The 16,061-nt window shown below is 32.6% G+C and overlaps 2 pseudogenes; one reads left to right on the forward strand and one right to left on the reverse strand.

Moving 5' to 3' along the window:
• Positions 1-1,015: 1,015 nt before the first annotated feature.
• Positions 1,016-1,134, forward strand: LOC111732913 (annotated as a pseudogene).
• A 12,905-nt stretch (positions 1,135-14,039) lies between these two features.
• On the reverse strand, positions 14,040-14,158 carry LOC111733019 (annotated as a pseudogene).
• Positions 14,159-16,061: the final 1,903 nt, after the last annotated feature.

The raw sequence follows: 16,061 nt of genomic DNA on the forward strand, positions 1-16,061 counted from the left end.
ACAGTGGAAATATTTGAAACTTGCCCTACTTTATGGGAATTTAGTTCTGAAAAGATCTGTTACAGAATGAGAATGTTTGAATCATAATTGTTGATTCTACAAGGTACTTTCTCTTGATTAGAGCCCAATAGGCTAGTAATAATTGATCAAAAGTAATCCACAGATCCACGAATCTCAAAAAACACCAAATAAGTTGATTTTTTAAAAAAATCACACCAAATCACACTTTTTCTCAAACTGCTAAAAACTATATACTAAAAGAAATCTCAAAAATAATTCAAGATAAAAATACATATCAAATATGAAAAATAAGGGAAAAGAGTAACAACTGACTTAGAAACAATGGACAAAAGAAAATAAATAGCACCTTTAAAGTGCTGAATGAAAAAATAAAAACAAAAATTATCAATGTAAAATTCTCTAGCCAGTGAACATGTATTTCAAAATGAAGGTTATAAAAAAAACAAAAAGGCATTTTGTGATAAATTATCTGCTAATTAGAAAAAATAAATTTCAAGTATAAGAACATAAGTGGGTTAAAAATGAGGATATGGAAAAGATATAATATAACAAAATATAAAAATCTGGAGTACCTATATTAATAACAGAAAAAATAAGGTATGTGACAAAGAGTATAACGAATGATACAGAAGAACATATAATTTTTATAAAAAAGATCAATTCTTGTAAAAGACATAACAATCTTAAATGTGTATGGATTTGACAAAAGAATTTCAAAATACACAAAGCAAAAATTGACAGAAATAAGAGTAAAAGAGATATTCTAGACTTTTTATAGATGGTAATTTAAAATTTTATTTCAAAAAATCAGTAAAAGTAGAAATTTGAACATTATCAGTTCACTTAACCTAATTGACATTTATAGAGTCCTCTCTCAACACATTTCAAATGATTAAAATCATAAAAGGCATGTTTTCTAACCGCAATGGATGAAATTAGTAAAAAGGAACAGTGAGGTATCTAGAAAATCTCCCAAAAATTTTAAATGAGAAAAGACTACAGCCATGCCACATTAAACGAGCCCAATCCTGTCTGATCTCGGAAGCTAAGCAGGGGCGGGCCTGGTTAGTACTTGGATGGGAGACCATCTACGAAGACCAGGTGTTGTAGGTGTAAAAAATAAGGGATTGTAAGCTGACAAGGTCTTTGCAATCTGTGAGGTAAACCAAGGGTTGCCTCACCTAAAAACAAAATAAAAAATAAAAACAAAATAAAATAAAATAAATAAAATAAAATAAAATAAAATAAAATAAAATAAAATAATAAAATAAAATAAAATGAGCAACAGACCACAAGTTAACTTTGGATTAAAGACAACGACACAAAAGAAATTATAAAATGTTCAGAATTGAATGTATAGAAAGTAAAACTGAATTTGTGGGAGCAGCTAACATACCTATATTTATTTCCTTTTATGCTTTTTTAGAAAAAAAGCATCACTATCTTCCCAAGTGTAGACATTCCTGTAACAGATTGCCTGAACTAGCACTTCACATTGTATTTGGGTTTATCCATTGTTTTGATGACTCATCACTGATGAGTTCAGGAGAATAAAGTTACAGAACAGGCCTTGTTAGTTGAATGTAAACTGATTTTGATTTTCTTCACAGAGTAACATAAGAAATAAAGCATTAGCAGTGTTCAAGTCTACATACCAAGTGCCAGTCATTGTTATATTATTTTGATGTCTGTTATATTATTTTGATGTTGTATAGGAGCAATGGAGCAACTTTTCTGTGGAAGGCTTTATAGTCCTCAATAGGACTTTTACTGACCAGATAGGACTCTAAAAGCTAAGACAACACTGCATAGAAATTCCTCTGATACTAAATTTTGTGTATGAAGACCTATATTAGTTTACCAGAGATGCTAAAATAAAATACTAAAAACAATAGAAATTTTTTTTTTCACAGTTCTTGAAACTAGAAGTTTAAGGTCCAGGTATTAACAGGATTTGTTTCTTCTGAAAATAGGTTCCATGACTTTTCCTTAGCTTCTGGTGAGTTGGTGGCAATTTTTGATATTACCTGGCTTGTAGAAGCATTATATATTCAGCCTCACATGGTGTTATCTCTGTTTGTGTCCAAATTTCCCACTTTTAAAATGGCACCAATCATTGTATTTGGGTCCTCTCTAATGATCTCATTTTAATTTGATTACCTCCAAAAGACTCCATCTCTAAATAAAATCTCATTCTGAGATACTGAGCATTAAGACTTCAACTTATGAAATGCCTGGAGGCACACTTCAATTCATTGTAAGATCTATTCCATTGTCTTCTTCTGGGATGCAACATTGTTAGAACTGTATAATAACAGCAAGGTTTATGACTACAAACCACTTGGTGTCAAGAATTTTCCAACTTCTAAAGTAGACAAAAGCAGAGCCTGTAATGCCTATAGCCTAGCAATTGTATCTATGCAATTTTGCATCTAGAATATTCATATAATTTTACAATTTAACAAAAGAAGAGCAAGGACAATTTGAACACACAAACAAACTGAGAACCATGTCAGCTCCGATATCTAGCAGGTTCAGGAATGTTTTGAGCAACCCCTACCTCCCTTGGAAGGAAGAGCAAACTATTACTTAAACTGGTTCTCATCTCTTCTTCGTTTGTCCTGTTAATTTGCCAAAGCCTGAGAGTTAGCGTATTTAATTTTTGCCCCATAAAAGCAACCAAATTCAACTGGGTTTTTATATCAGACTATCCGCTTGGTTGTACTTTGTCATATGTTAACTCTGCTAGTCCCTTGATCTTAGCATTCCCCCAACCATCAGTCCTAAAGCAGATGTATTCTTGCAAGATTTTTCACAGGCTTCAAATTGTCTGGTCTTTTTTTCTCTCCTATCAGCCTTTCTAGCCAGGATTTTCCTTCAGTAGCAAATGTATTTTTCTTTCATTAATCTGCATGCTTTAAAGACATTGATTGCTTTAAATTTCTTATGCTACCTCAAATTGCCTCTTGTTTGGCAGTTTTGGTGACTGCCAGACTACTCTGCTGCAGGCTCATCATTCTTAGGGTCTGGAGCAAACCTTTCTGTGGCCTTGTTTGTCCTGAGATAGCACCCCTTGTGGCTGCTATTCTTGCTCTGGGACTAGCAGCCATCATACCTGTCATGTCCACTACGGCATTTGGAATAGCTATTTCAGTGGTCATTCTGGAAGATGCTGAGCTGGAACACTTCATAGCTATCTTATTCACTTGGAAACTGGCAGAACTCAGAAATTTAAAGCAATCAATGTCTTTAAAGCATGCAGATTATGACCCCCCCTTATGATCCCCCACCCCCTCTCCTAGAACATTGTTTTTCACTATGGTGTGGTGCATGTGGATTGGATACACATTATTTTCAAAACCAACAGCATTGATATAACTGGAGTATAGCCTTTTATGGTCATCACCTATTCTATATAGTAGTTATAGATACATACTATGTCATGGACTGAAGGTTTATTTTCCTCAAAAATTCATGTGTTGAAATCTTGACCTCCTAATGTGCTGGCATTAGAAAGTGGAGACTTTGGAGTGATTAAGTCATGATGGTGGATCCCTTGTGAATGAGATTAGTGCTCTTACAAAAGAGACCCAGAACACTCTCTCATTTTTCCAGCATGTGAGGATCCTGCAAGAAGATGGTTGTCTGTGAACCAGGAATCAGATTCTCACTAGACATCAAACCACCTGGAGACTTGATTTTGGACTTCCCAGTTTCTAGAACTGTGAGAACGATTTATTGTTTAAGCCACTCGGTCTATAGTGTTTTTATTATAACAGTCCAAATGGACATGGCACACAACTAATGCCATATGTGCTGACATAAAATAAGATTTACTGAGAAAAAAATTACTAGCAGAGAGGTAATCTACCAAATTTATACTATCGTACAGTTTATTACAGACATAGATAGATTGTCTACATTAAGGTCAACTTTTCAGTTAAAGGGAATCATTTCCCATAATTCTCACTCTATTTGTAGAGACGAAATGTGGATGAAAAAACTCTAAGGAAAAAACAACCATCCAAGCTCCCTAGTAGAGGGGAGAGTTTTATCTTTTTATTAATTAATTAATTAATCAATCAATCAATTAATTATTTTGGTGAAAAGACAGCCCCTGGTATTAGCAGCTGGAATCAACCTTTTCTACTGAGCTAACTCTGGACCAGCTGAGACAACTTTCTACTAAGTTACTAAAATGTTTGTGGGTGTGTGTGCAAATGAGGGGGTGGGAAATGAACCATCTCTTCTCAAAAAACTACATAACTAACATATATTAAAATAATGACAAATCGTATCAATGTATATCTGTTACATATCTTTAAGGAAGAAACTTCTGTATCACCATTAATATGATACTGTTGAATAATCTCTTGTCCAATTATAATTAAGCTATTTTATTTAACTGCATACCAAATAGTTTTGCTTCCAAAATCATGGAATATCATGGCTGAATTCAATTTAACTGGATATTGACATTCTTTCTGTTATAATAGTCTAATTGTCTAGAGCATCATTAGAATAGGCAAGTGAGCTTTAAAAAGATGTAGGATAATAGCTTCTAAGTGTCCTCTTGTCACTTTAAATCACCCTAAAAAAAAAAAAAAAAAAAAAAACAAGATAAGAAATAAAAAATAAAATATATTGGAACCACTAGGAAAATTTAGAACATTTTGGAAATGTCCATTCCCTTAGAGTAATCAATGGTCCTTCATGTTACATAAGTATATTTATCAATTAACAAGGCACGTATTCTATATTAATCCACTAGGTATGTTCTTCAGGAAATTCTTTTATATTTCTCAAATACAATAATTTTTATTGTGTGAAGTATGTTTGAGTGTTATTTATTTACCTACTTAAAAAGTTAAACCATTTTATGTTAAGCCACTTAAAGATAACAACAGTGTTTCTTTATTTTTAAAAAATTGTTACATATCATATTAAACATTGAAGCATTTGTATGTACAGAACTAAAGCTATTTCCTGGAAAACAGCCTATGGTTAGAGTCAGTCTGTGTAATGTCAATGCTCTAAATTAAACATGACAGCTTGCTATTGACTTATCTGTCTCTTCCTCTAACTATAGATATTTATATACTAATGCCCATGAAATAAGATCTGAAGCTATGCACTAGTAATACATTCTTGGATACCTTTCTCCACCTAACATGAATAGTTATTTTCTAATGTTTTCTTGTGTTTTTAAAATGCCATTGTTCTATCCAAAGAAGATCTCATATTGGATTTCCATTAAATTATAACTGGTGATACATAATGAAAGCATTCTCTCATTGATTCACTCTCATCTATTTTCATATTCAGGACTATTTCCCACCTGTTCACATATTTACATTTCAGTGTACCTTGTATATCTCTCAGGCTCCATAAATCATCTCTGCTTGTTCTTCTGTGGACACTGTGTTATGTAACATTTCTTTAGCGTAGTCAGGCCTCTCCCCAGGTGAGGTTATTTATTTATTTTTTTTCTACTGGGAGAACATGAATATATGTTATTTGTTTGGGGACAAGTTTTTATTTTTCTTCTGTATATACCTCAAGCCCTGACTTAGAATTTTTAGTCACTTTTTTGAATCACATCTAGAAAACGTGATTAGAATTAAATAAAAATACTTTTTAGAATCAACAGAAACCATTGTACATATTTAGGAGACTTTAATGCCTTAATCTTACTAATGTGTAGAAGATTTATCATTTCATGTATAATTTGATCCTGCAAAACTCCTTACAATATATTATACATGCACACTTTCTAAATTTTTAAAAGTTTTATTGTTTTCCAAGTGTATCTTCATCTGACCTCTGATTCATTTGTATGTAATTATCCTTGGCTTGGCTAGTCAAACAACTGAGCAGATTATAAAAACATTTACACAAAAGACTGTGACTTCACAATACAAAATCAAAATATTCCTGCAATTGCTTTCATACAATGAATTGAATTGAGAGAGTACTTACTGTGCTTCCTGATTCCATGTGCACTTTCCTTTGTTACCTATCACTGCTTGTTTTTATTGTCCATGCTGATTCTTTCCAATCATATGTTGGAAGTTCTGGGATGCCAATTAAAAAGACATATTTTTTCTTTGTTTTTACAATTTAGAAGCTGGGTTTCAGGTGATGATGAAAATGGAATATTAGGTCTATTGTATATAATTCAGGAGCTCAGGTTTACTGAGGATATGGCATAGGATATACAGGATCTTGACTCTAGTCCTGTATAGGAGAGAGTTTGGAGAGCAAATTCAAAATTTACCACCCAGATTTCTAGAGGTGAATCCTGTCTCATACCCTGCTAAATAAAATTATGTGCTTCTAAGCCTTGCTTTCAATGTAGGGGATTTATATGGTTACTTTGGTAAATCACATAAGTCTTCTGTTCTCTGGATAAAGTATGCCAGGAAGGTTAAAGATATTATTTTTAGTGTTCCTTGAAAAAGTAGTTTTTATCCTAACCCAGGACAGTGGCCGTAATGATGGGTTTCCCAAAATCCATTCATTACAAGAAGCCAATATATTTCTACAAATGCTTCATTTTTAAAACGTTGGGTAATTAGTTGACTAAAGGAATGTGAATATGTTATTTAGCATCACATTTTTTTTTACAAATAGCTTATGGTCTCCTAGTTCTAACTTTGGTGGAAAATTATAAGGATACAACATCAGCTGGAGCTGCAGATATGGCCTTTGTCCAGAATAACACCAGATGGTTTCCTTTTGGTCACTCAGAATCACCACCTCCTTGGAAAGATATGAGATGGCATTTCTTAGCTGAGCGTGTTTACTGTCAAAGGGAATTATAACACAAAGATTACTGTGAAGGACTAGTTTCATGTAGAATGAATTACTGTGTTTATATCTCTAGAGGAGCGTTTGAAATGATCTTTGGCCAAAGAATATAGAGCAGAGGAGAATTCAACTTTCAGTGTTGAGCTATACCATTTTTCACTCATACTACTGTTTTTTTTTTTTTTTTTACTGAATTGTAACCTGCAATGAGTAGAGACAAAATTATATACATATTCAGTATAGACATGTATTAGAAAATAATGATAACTGAGAATATTATGCCAATGATGTGAGCCATATTTTTCATTTCTTAAAGGCCTTATTTACTAAAATACTTTAAAATTTTTCTCCTATCATATACCTGCCCCTGAATTCTACATATCAATAGTAATTGGAAGATCTTTATTCTGTAGAATTGAAGTAATTACAAAATACTAACAATATTTTAAACATGATTGTCAAGAAAATAACAAATTTTGATTATTAGGAATTTGTATAGTTTGTAGAATTCTTAGGTTCTATGCTTTTTTTTTTCTTTTTTTTTTTTTCCTATTGCCTTCTTGGTATTTTGGCAATCTCAATGCTTGTTAACATTATCAACAGAGAATGGAGAGAAATAATACAATCCTCAAATTCATCAATTTTCTATGTTCCTATATCGGAAAAACATTTCTAAAAAAAAAAAAAGGGTGAAATAAATAGCAGGACTGTACTTACCATGGGCATAGGGAACCATATAGAAGAATGCTGGCATGATACACAGTTTTGACATAAGAAACATGCAAACTGGTGGAGAATTTTCGTAAGAGTTTATTAAGCCAAACTGATGACATATTCCAGGGAGCAAGATCTCAAATGTTCCGGAGAATAACAGTTTTGCAGTTTCTTTCATGCATTTGAAATTAAGGAGAGAAAGTAAGGAAGATTGGAGAAAGCAAGAAGAGTTCGGATTATAGGATAGTTAACGAGATCATGTTCTCTCTTTAGAGTTAATACCCCCTTTGAAGGATATTACTTCTGGTATTTCAAGTGTGTATTAACCTAGATGCGCAAGAAAAATAAACAGGGCTGGCTTAAAACCTTTCACTAAAGAGGTTATAGGCCTGGGGTGTGACTACCCACCATGACTTTCCCAGTTAGGAATTTATGATCAGATCACCCTGTGAGGTTACTATTTATAAACCCATTTTTTTCGTCCACAATAGGAAATATGATGAGGATCCAAGTAAGAGGCTGACAGTAGAAATAGAAGAAATTTATTCCAGATACAATTAAGGTGCCAAATATGAAGATTTTTAGAGTATTTAAAGAAAGAATGAGGGTTATAGTTCAGATTTTTAATATTGGTTAATGTATAAATAAAAAATGTGATTAATAGAGACCAAGTCTAGAACTAGAAACTCTGGATTGGGTACTGAGAGAAAGTTAAAATTAATTCACTCAATTTTGGATTTGAATTTGGTATACCAACCGCATGTCTTGATACATAGTTTCCCATTCCTGAATTATTTTCAATAGGTGGGGATTGAAGAAAAAGTCACAAAACACTATTTAATTGATCTTTTGACCTAAACATTGATCATTTCATCCAGGTTACATTAAAAATATTACCAGAAAATGAGTTATCAAAATATCATAATTAATGTCTTTCTCATATACAGTTGTAATGACTTCTAATGTCACTCCATTCACAAGGAGATGCTAAAATCATTATTCATTTGCCTACATGTATTTTCCCAAATAGATCATTACAGAAATAAAAGTTTTTTTTTTTTTTTTTTTTAAAAAGATACTACTCAGAACTAGAAGGAAGACAAGAAAATCTGGATAGAAAGTGGATACTCTCTCATTTCTGAATCCACTTCAGTCTGTCTTTTTTATCACATACAGAGAGGCACAATGTTTTCCTCTTTTCAAATAATTATAACTTAAGATTTTATGTATTGATCCTATAACTAATAAAAAAGGTAACAATATATTACTATCAGCAAGTTTTGAAAATTTTCTGCCTTTAAATATTTTCATTATTTTGGATAAAATTACAAGTGATAGAACAAAAGCTCTTTACTAGACATTGTAAATACTGGTTTTAATTATAATATTAAATAATTGGTTAGCTTTCTTTTTTGGTTTGTGTCTGCATGTATGCTTGCATGCATGTTTGTGTGTGTGTGTGAGAGAGAGAGAGAGAGCATGCATGGTTTTATGTGTCCATTGTCAGAAACATGTTTTCCGCACTATTATTTTTCATAAGAAGGCCCTGGAAGCCTCAACTGGTTTTCATAACTTAGAGGTGGAGCATAATCTGACCCAAGGTAGCTCTGTCAGGTCTCAGCCTTAAGAGAATTAGTAGCATCAATATTACTGTAAACTTGTAAGTGAACTGCTGAAGAAACTGCATTTTAACAAGATTCTCAAATGATATGGGTGCACAGTAAAGTTTGAGAATTCTACTCTAAGCCAAGGCACTATATGAATCAGGAACACTTCTACGTGATAAATTCTGTGAGAAACTAAATGCTGATGCCTTTCATGTTAACTTTTCGAATACCTGCCCACATGAGATTTAAAAAAGAGGCTTGGCATCAAAAAAGAGCTAATGTATTTTGTCTTATAGTTGAAGTTGAGACATGTGCTCATCCATACACTGCTGCATTCAATTCCAAACTGCATTTCATGGGTTTGTAGTTTCCTTTTTCATCTGTATAGAGAATGAACAACTTAGATGTTTTTTATGACAAATAAAATTAAAGTGTAATGAAGGGTTGTACAATGGGTTATTATTTGTTAATATATTCATACTAGGGTTTTGAAGATTTGAAGTCACTGCCAAGACCTTGTAAATTTCTTGATGTTCTTAGAACTATATGAATGCAAAGCAATAGTAGTAATTAGCTTTGACTTGCGAGTAGTTTGAGCTAAAAGAAAAAGAAGGAAATGTTAATAATTTCAAAGTGTTTTATGTGTATGTCTGAACAGTCTTTAGAAAGAAACAAATATTTTAGTATTTGTATACTATAAAAACATGCTCAGTGCTAATTTAAATGTATGACATTCATTGTGGTATAAATTAAGTTAAAAAAACTGATCACTATTCATTAAGGTAATTAGAATGCATTATGTAATCTGTTCAGTAGACATGTAAGAGGCAAAATTATCATTACAGATAGTTTACTCATTATGTCCTACTCTGAAAACCCATTAATTACATATTTTATTTTTCATTCATTGACAGCAATTGTCCATAGCTTCTGAATGATTCATAAATATATATCAACAGAAAGAACTCTTTTTTCAATAAATATTGTCTGTATTATGAGCTCAAACTTTTTAAAAATATTTTTATGAATATATACCATTGGAAATTTTAAAATTAGAGAAGTGAATAGATTATACAATTCTGGTTTATTGAATAGAGATTTGCTATCACTATGTACCTTCATCGTTCTTCTCCTCTTTCTTATATGCAAACACTGATAAATATGTACTAAAAAAAATATTTCTAGTATTTGTTCTTTCATAGACTACATCTAGGATAAGAAATTCCAATTACTTGGTTGTGTTATGTAGGAATATGTGTCTCTTTAATGTATAGGTAAGAGAAAAATATTACATTGTACATTTTATTAGAAAACCTATTGCATTGATGTTATTTATAGATCTTAGAAGAGTAACACATTGATTAGAGAAGGAAAGAAAGTATTGAATTAGCTTTATCATTGCAAATGTACCACTTTGTAATCATGCTTAAACAGCATATATTACAAAAATAAAGTACACCAATATGTCAGATTATTTGGGGTACAAGTTTTGCTTATTTACAACACTAAATTCTGTTTATCGCCTAGATAAGGTTATTGCAATTTGTGTGTTTAGAAGATAAAGGGTTCTTCTTCTGACTAAATTTTGTTCTGCATGTAACTCTAGCTTACATTATTTATTCTCAAACATTTTCTCATAAACATATTTCCTTTCCTTTTTGGTTATAAATGCAGTAAGGAAAACAAAGTATTTAAAAAGCCAACAACAAAAAGCAATTCCTATTAAGGAGAAATCTAGTTGTTTTTTTAAGCCATTCTAGAACTCAGAAATACAAAAGTAAACTCCCCAGAGGCAATTGTGATGGAAGGAGAGGTACTAGAAATGATATAATGAGTAAGGAATTAGGAATCTGATTAAAGTGAAGAAGCATGCCCAGAATGAAGGAATGGAGCAGAATAAACTGGCTACACAAAGTCCATTATGTTACGATATTAATCAGTTCTAATATAAGTGTGATTTGTAGACCAGCTGTATCAACTCTGGCTGCCTGTTAAAAATGTGGAATCTTGAGACTCATTCTCAAATTTACTAAAAAAAGAATCTCTTCCAGTAAGGTCCAGGAATCTGTGTTTTAACAAGCTTTCCAGGTGATGCATATTAAATTTCTAGAAGTGTTGTACTAGACTCTAAACACTTCTAGGTTATTCACCATTGGTACCCAACACCTGCCACATAGTAGACAATCAGTAAATATTTCTTGAGAGAAAGAATTCCAAAGAAAGAATGGATCACTGTGGCATGAAAACAAGACATTCATAGTAAATAAAATGTGAAAATTTTACTCTAGGTTACTACAACCATGTATTATTATATATTCACCTTCCCTATAGTTTTTTGCACTAATAATTTATTATACAGGTCCATAAACTCTGGAAACAGGTAGTTGTTATTTATTTATTTTTTTCATATTGACCTTGTGCTTGATAGCATTATGGAGATTCATCTGTATTTCTTTACATTAAGAATAACCTGTACACTCTGCACCTGAGACAGAGCTTATATGTGTTGCTCAGTGTAACACTAGAGACATACTGTCTCCACCAGCTTAATGATGGTACTTCTTCTGTCATTCAGCCATGCTACTCCATTTAGTCCATTCCATTCATACTCTTATGCACCTTTAATTCTTGTTCAAAATGTCATTTGACATTTTTATAATAGCTAACTATCCATGCCAAAGAGTCTAGCAAAGAAACAAGATTAAAAATAATTGTAATAGTTGCCTTAAATGTTTTAAAACACTATTTTAAGTTATTATTTTTAATTGCTGTTTCACATAAAGAAGGCAATGATTATCCATACCCTGGGAGAAAGGGAGACTATGAATAATTGAAATGCATGGCTAATTATTGTCCACTGATACTGTTATCTTCTATGCTACCATGCATTAGATTTTTAACACTCAGAAAACATTGACTATTCTGTTTTAGCTCTTGCTTTTGTCAGTCCTGAGTATAAATATTAACCACAAGTGGCATAATTCAAATTTGGGGAACAAAGAAAAAGAAATAGTAGCAAAAGAAAAGGGCAGTTTACTCAAATTCCATAACCAACTCCTAACTAACTTCAAAGCTTGCTTTATAAGTATGCATGCATTCATCTATTTCTAAGAATTATGCAGTATTAAATTGTTATTAGTGCTGTATTCAGAGCTGAAGAGCAAGTAGAATCAATTACATTTACTTAGGGCATGCATTCTCAACAGGGGTGATAGTGCACACAAGGGAGCAAAAACTGGTTTTTGAGAAACAAAACAGACCAAAAGTCTTACTCTTTTTTTATATGTAAAGCACAGGTATACGTGTTGTACACAAACAGAAATGTATTATCTGTGGCATTAAAATTTCATGTGGAGTGATTAGAAAACACAAATGTCTATAAAGGCTTCATTGGAAGGTGATAATGAAAAAAGAAGTTTCAGAAATGCTGACTCAAAGGAAGGCTAAACACAATAATAATAGTTGTAATTCCAGATTTTCTTATTGTTGGGGAATGGAGCTTCTGGATGGCAATCTGTTTGAAAATGGGATAGGGTTAAGGGGATGATTGTAGAGTTAGACAACGTTGCTTGGCCTGTATAATCCAATCCCCTTGAATGCAGGCAGGATCTGTGACTATGATGTATGTGTATCCCATGATTAGATTACATGGTAAGGGTGAAGGCATTGTGCAAACGAAATTAAATTCCCAAGTCAGTTGACTTTGTGTTAATCAAAAAAGGGATTATGATCAGTGTGCCTTCTGTAATCAGGTGAGGTCATTTAAATAGGGTGAAGCATCAGAGACATCCTCTTGGCCATCTTGAAGAAAGCAAACAATCATTTTGTGAACTACCTAGGAAAAGAAATGATCTCAGGAGCTGAGGCCTCAGCCTTACAATGGCAAGGAAATGCATTTTGCCATCTATGTAAGTTTGGAAGAACTGTGAGCTTCAGATAAGAACTGCAGCTCTAGTTGACACCTAGATTGTGGTCTTCTAAGACCAGAGAACTGCCTGGACACTAACCTAGGGAAACTGTCAGAAAATAAATGGGGGTTTTGTAAGTTGCTAAATTTGAAACAATTTGTCGTAGAAAACTAATACACACTCTAAGTACATAATTTTTAATTAGATTTGTGTGATTTCATAGGTATTTGGAGGTTGGTATGGATAATAAACCTACCTGCCACACCCACGCTACCAGACAAAAAAGATTTTTTAAAGTTATTTAATTTATTTAAATTAGTTTCAAGTATATAGTACATTGGTTAGACATCTATATAGTTCATAAAACAATCCCCCTAATTGCTCCTTCTCTCCTCTGAATCTCCACCTAGCCATTACATTAATGCTAAATGCATTCCCTATGCGGTGCTCCCGCACCCCCTTGACCATGTATCAATTACTAATTTGTACTACTTTAACCCTTCACCCCATTCTCCCAGCTCCCCAACTCCCCTCCTCTCTATCCACTAATTGTCCACTATATTTGTGAGTCTGTTTTTGATTAGTTTGTTCTTTTTGTTCCTTAGATTCTGTATATAAGTGAAATCGTATATTATTTATTTTTCTCTGTCTGACTTATTTCTCTCAGCATAATAACCACTAGGTCCAAATGCAAATGGTAGGATTATTTTTTTTAATGGTTGAGTAATACTTCATTGTGTAAAGTTTTAATTAAAAAAACACTGAGTGAGAAACTAAGTGCTAAAGTCAATCACCCTTTCCACGTTTTGCCTAGGATGAATGTTTTTCTGATAGTGATGTTAAATGAATTATGTATGTATGTATGTATGTATATATGTATGTATGTATTTATTTATTTAGATGAGGCAACCCTTGGTCGACCTCACAGATTGCAAGGACCTTGTCAGCTTACAATCCCTTATTTATTTATTTTTTTTTACACCTACAACACCTGGTCTTCCTAGGTGGTCTCCCATCCAAGTACTAACCAGGCCCGATCCTGCTTAGCTTCCGAGATCAGATGAGATCGAGCTTGTTCAGGGTGGCATGAGAGTCAATCTGAGTAACCTGAGATAAGATGGTGCTTTAGTAGTGGATCAAAAACTAGAACCTAGATCTTCTAGGCAACTAGAACTTTTTCTCCTACACTGTCCTACTTCTGTCCCATTATCAAAATTTATTTATCCATTTGATTTATGATGTTGCTTATCAGAAAATTGTACTTTAAGTGAAGTAAAGAAGAAAAACATTTTTTTTTTATTGTAAAGTCATATAAAAATGCATGACTGGGATAAAGATATACAGCTATGCTTAGTACTTTTATTTTATGATAAATTCTATTAATTCTCTTAAAATGTCCCTATCCATGATATATTTTATGTTAAAATTGAAAACTGACATATCCTACTGTAGTGCCTCCTTCACAAGATAAAAAATTGATTTTCTATTCAGTTTCAGATCTGTAACTAGATTATTTATTAAAAAGTTCTATGCTAGGGAGATTGTCTCTCCCTAAAAGTTATAAAGAAAGTAGAAAATATTTGAACTCTTCTCTGATGTATAGAGAAGCCCCATATTCTGTGTATGGTATTATCCATTTACTTATCAATATTTCATAAATTCCTTCACCAAACTTTACAATTACCTATTTTTCTCAAAGATTATGTGTCCATACTGCCTTAATTTCTAAATTTCATATTATACTTCATACAGTTTATATTCAGTTTTTAAGATTGATAAATGCTTCTATTTCTGCTGTGAAATTAACTGAATTGAAAAAGATTCCTACATGAGCTGAGTGCATGATATCTTTTAAGTTATTTATAACTTGCATATAGCAATGCCACTTTTAGCTCCCCAGAAATCTCTCCTATACAAATGCCTGAGGGATATTGAGCTACTATAATACATACTGTGCCCCTTTGAAAGGTTTTGTGAGTCATCCAGGATAGGCAGTTTCTATATTAACAACTTTGATAAGTGCCTCAGTAGAGGCATTTGAAGGCAGAAAGATCTTGTTCTAGGAACCACAAAATGTGGAACTACAGGACTACAGACCTTGGAAAATTATTATAAACATACATTTTAGGCAGAAACTTATTTAAAAATTTGAATGTACATTTGCAAATACTTCCTAAAGTTCATCTGGGAAGTTCAGCTTCACAAAAATTTTAGATACTTCATATTTCTTCCCTTTAAAATTATTCTATTTACTCTCCTCAAATAAATATATACAAAGAAAAATATTGTACTAGTTTCCAAGTGCTAATTTAACAAATTACTGCAAACTCAGTGGTGTAAAACAACACAAATTTATTCTTTTTGTACACCAGTTGTCTGACATGGGTCTCACTGGGCTAGAATCAACATTTCATCAAAAATGATTCCTTGCTTCTTAGATTCTAGAAGCTGCCAGCATTCCTAGGTTCCTAGCTATGTTACTTTAATCTCTGCTTCCATTACCAGGTGACCTTTTTTCTCTCTCTGATCTCCTGTTTATCTCTATAAGGACCATTATGATTACATCGTGAGACCTAGATAATTTTCTCATCTCAAAATCCTTAATCCCAACCACAAAGTTTCTTTTTACATAAAAAGTGGCATTCACTGGTTCTGGGATTAGAATATGAACATCTTTGAGTAAGGTGGTGCGGATTTACAGTGATTAGAAGACAACCATGACTCAAGACTCAATTTGTTGTTTATTCAACTGAGATGTTGGAAGCCATATGATTACTGGTCTTATAAGATAGAAAAGTGTTATGGCTAGAATGCATATATCATCAAGACATGGTCATGGAGCTTAGAATAGCCCACCGGTTAGCTACTACTCTTTAGTTATACCAGAGATTCTTTTCTTCAGAATATGGAGGGTTTCAATTTCCACAGAGTTATCAAGTGCATGAAATATTTCTAGATTGCAGCTGTAGAACGACATTCATGATTATTTGGTTCCTTTTTT

Source organism: Pteropus vampyrus, unplaced genomic scaffold, assembly GCF_000151845.1.
Source record: "Pteropus vampyrus isolate Shadow unplaced genomic scaffold, Pvam_2.0 Scaffold12, whole genome shotgun sequence".
Lineage (NCBI taxonomy): Eukaryota > Metazoa > Chordata > Mammalia > Chiroptera > Pteropodidae > Pteropus > Pteropus vampyrus.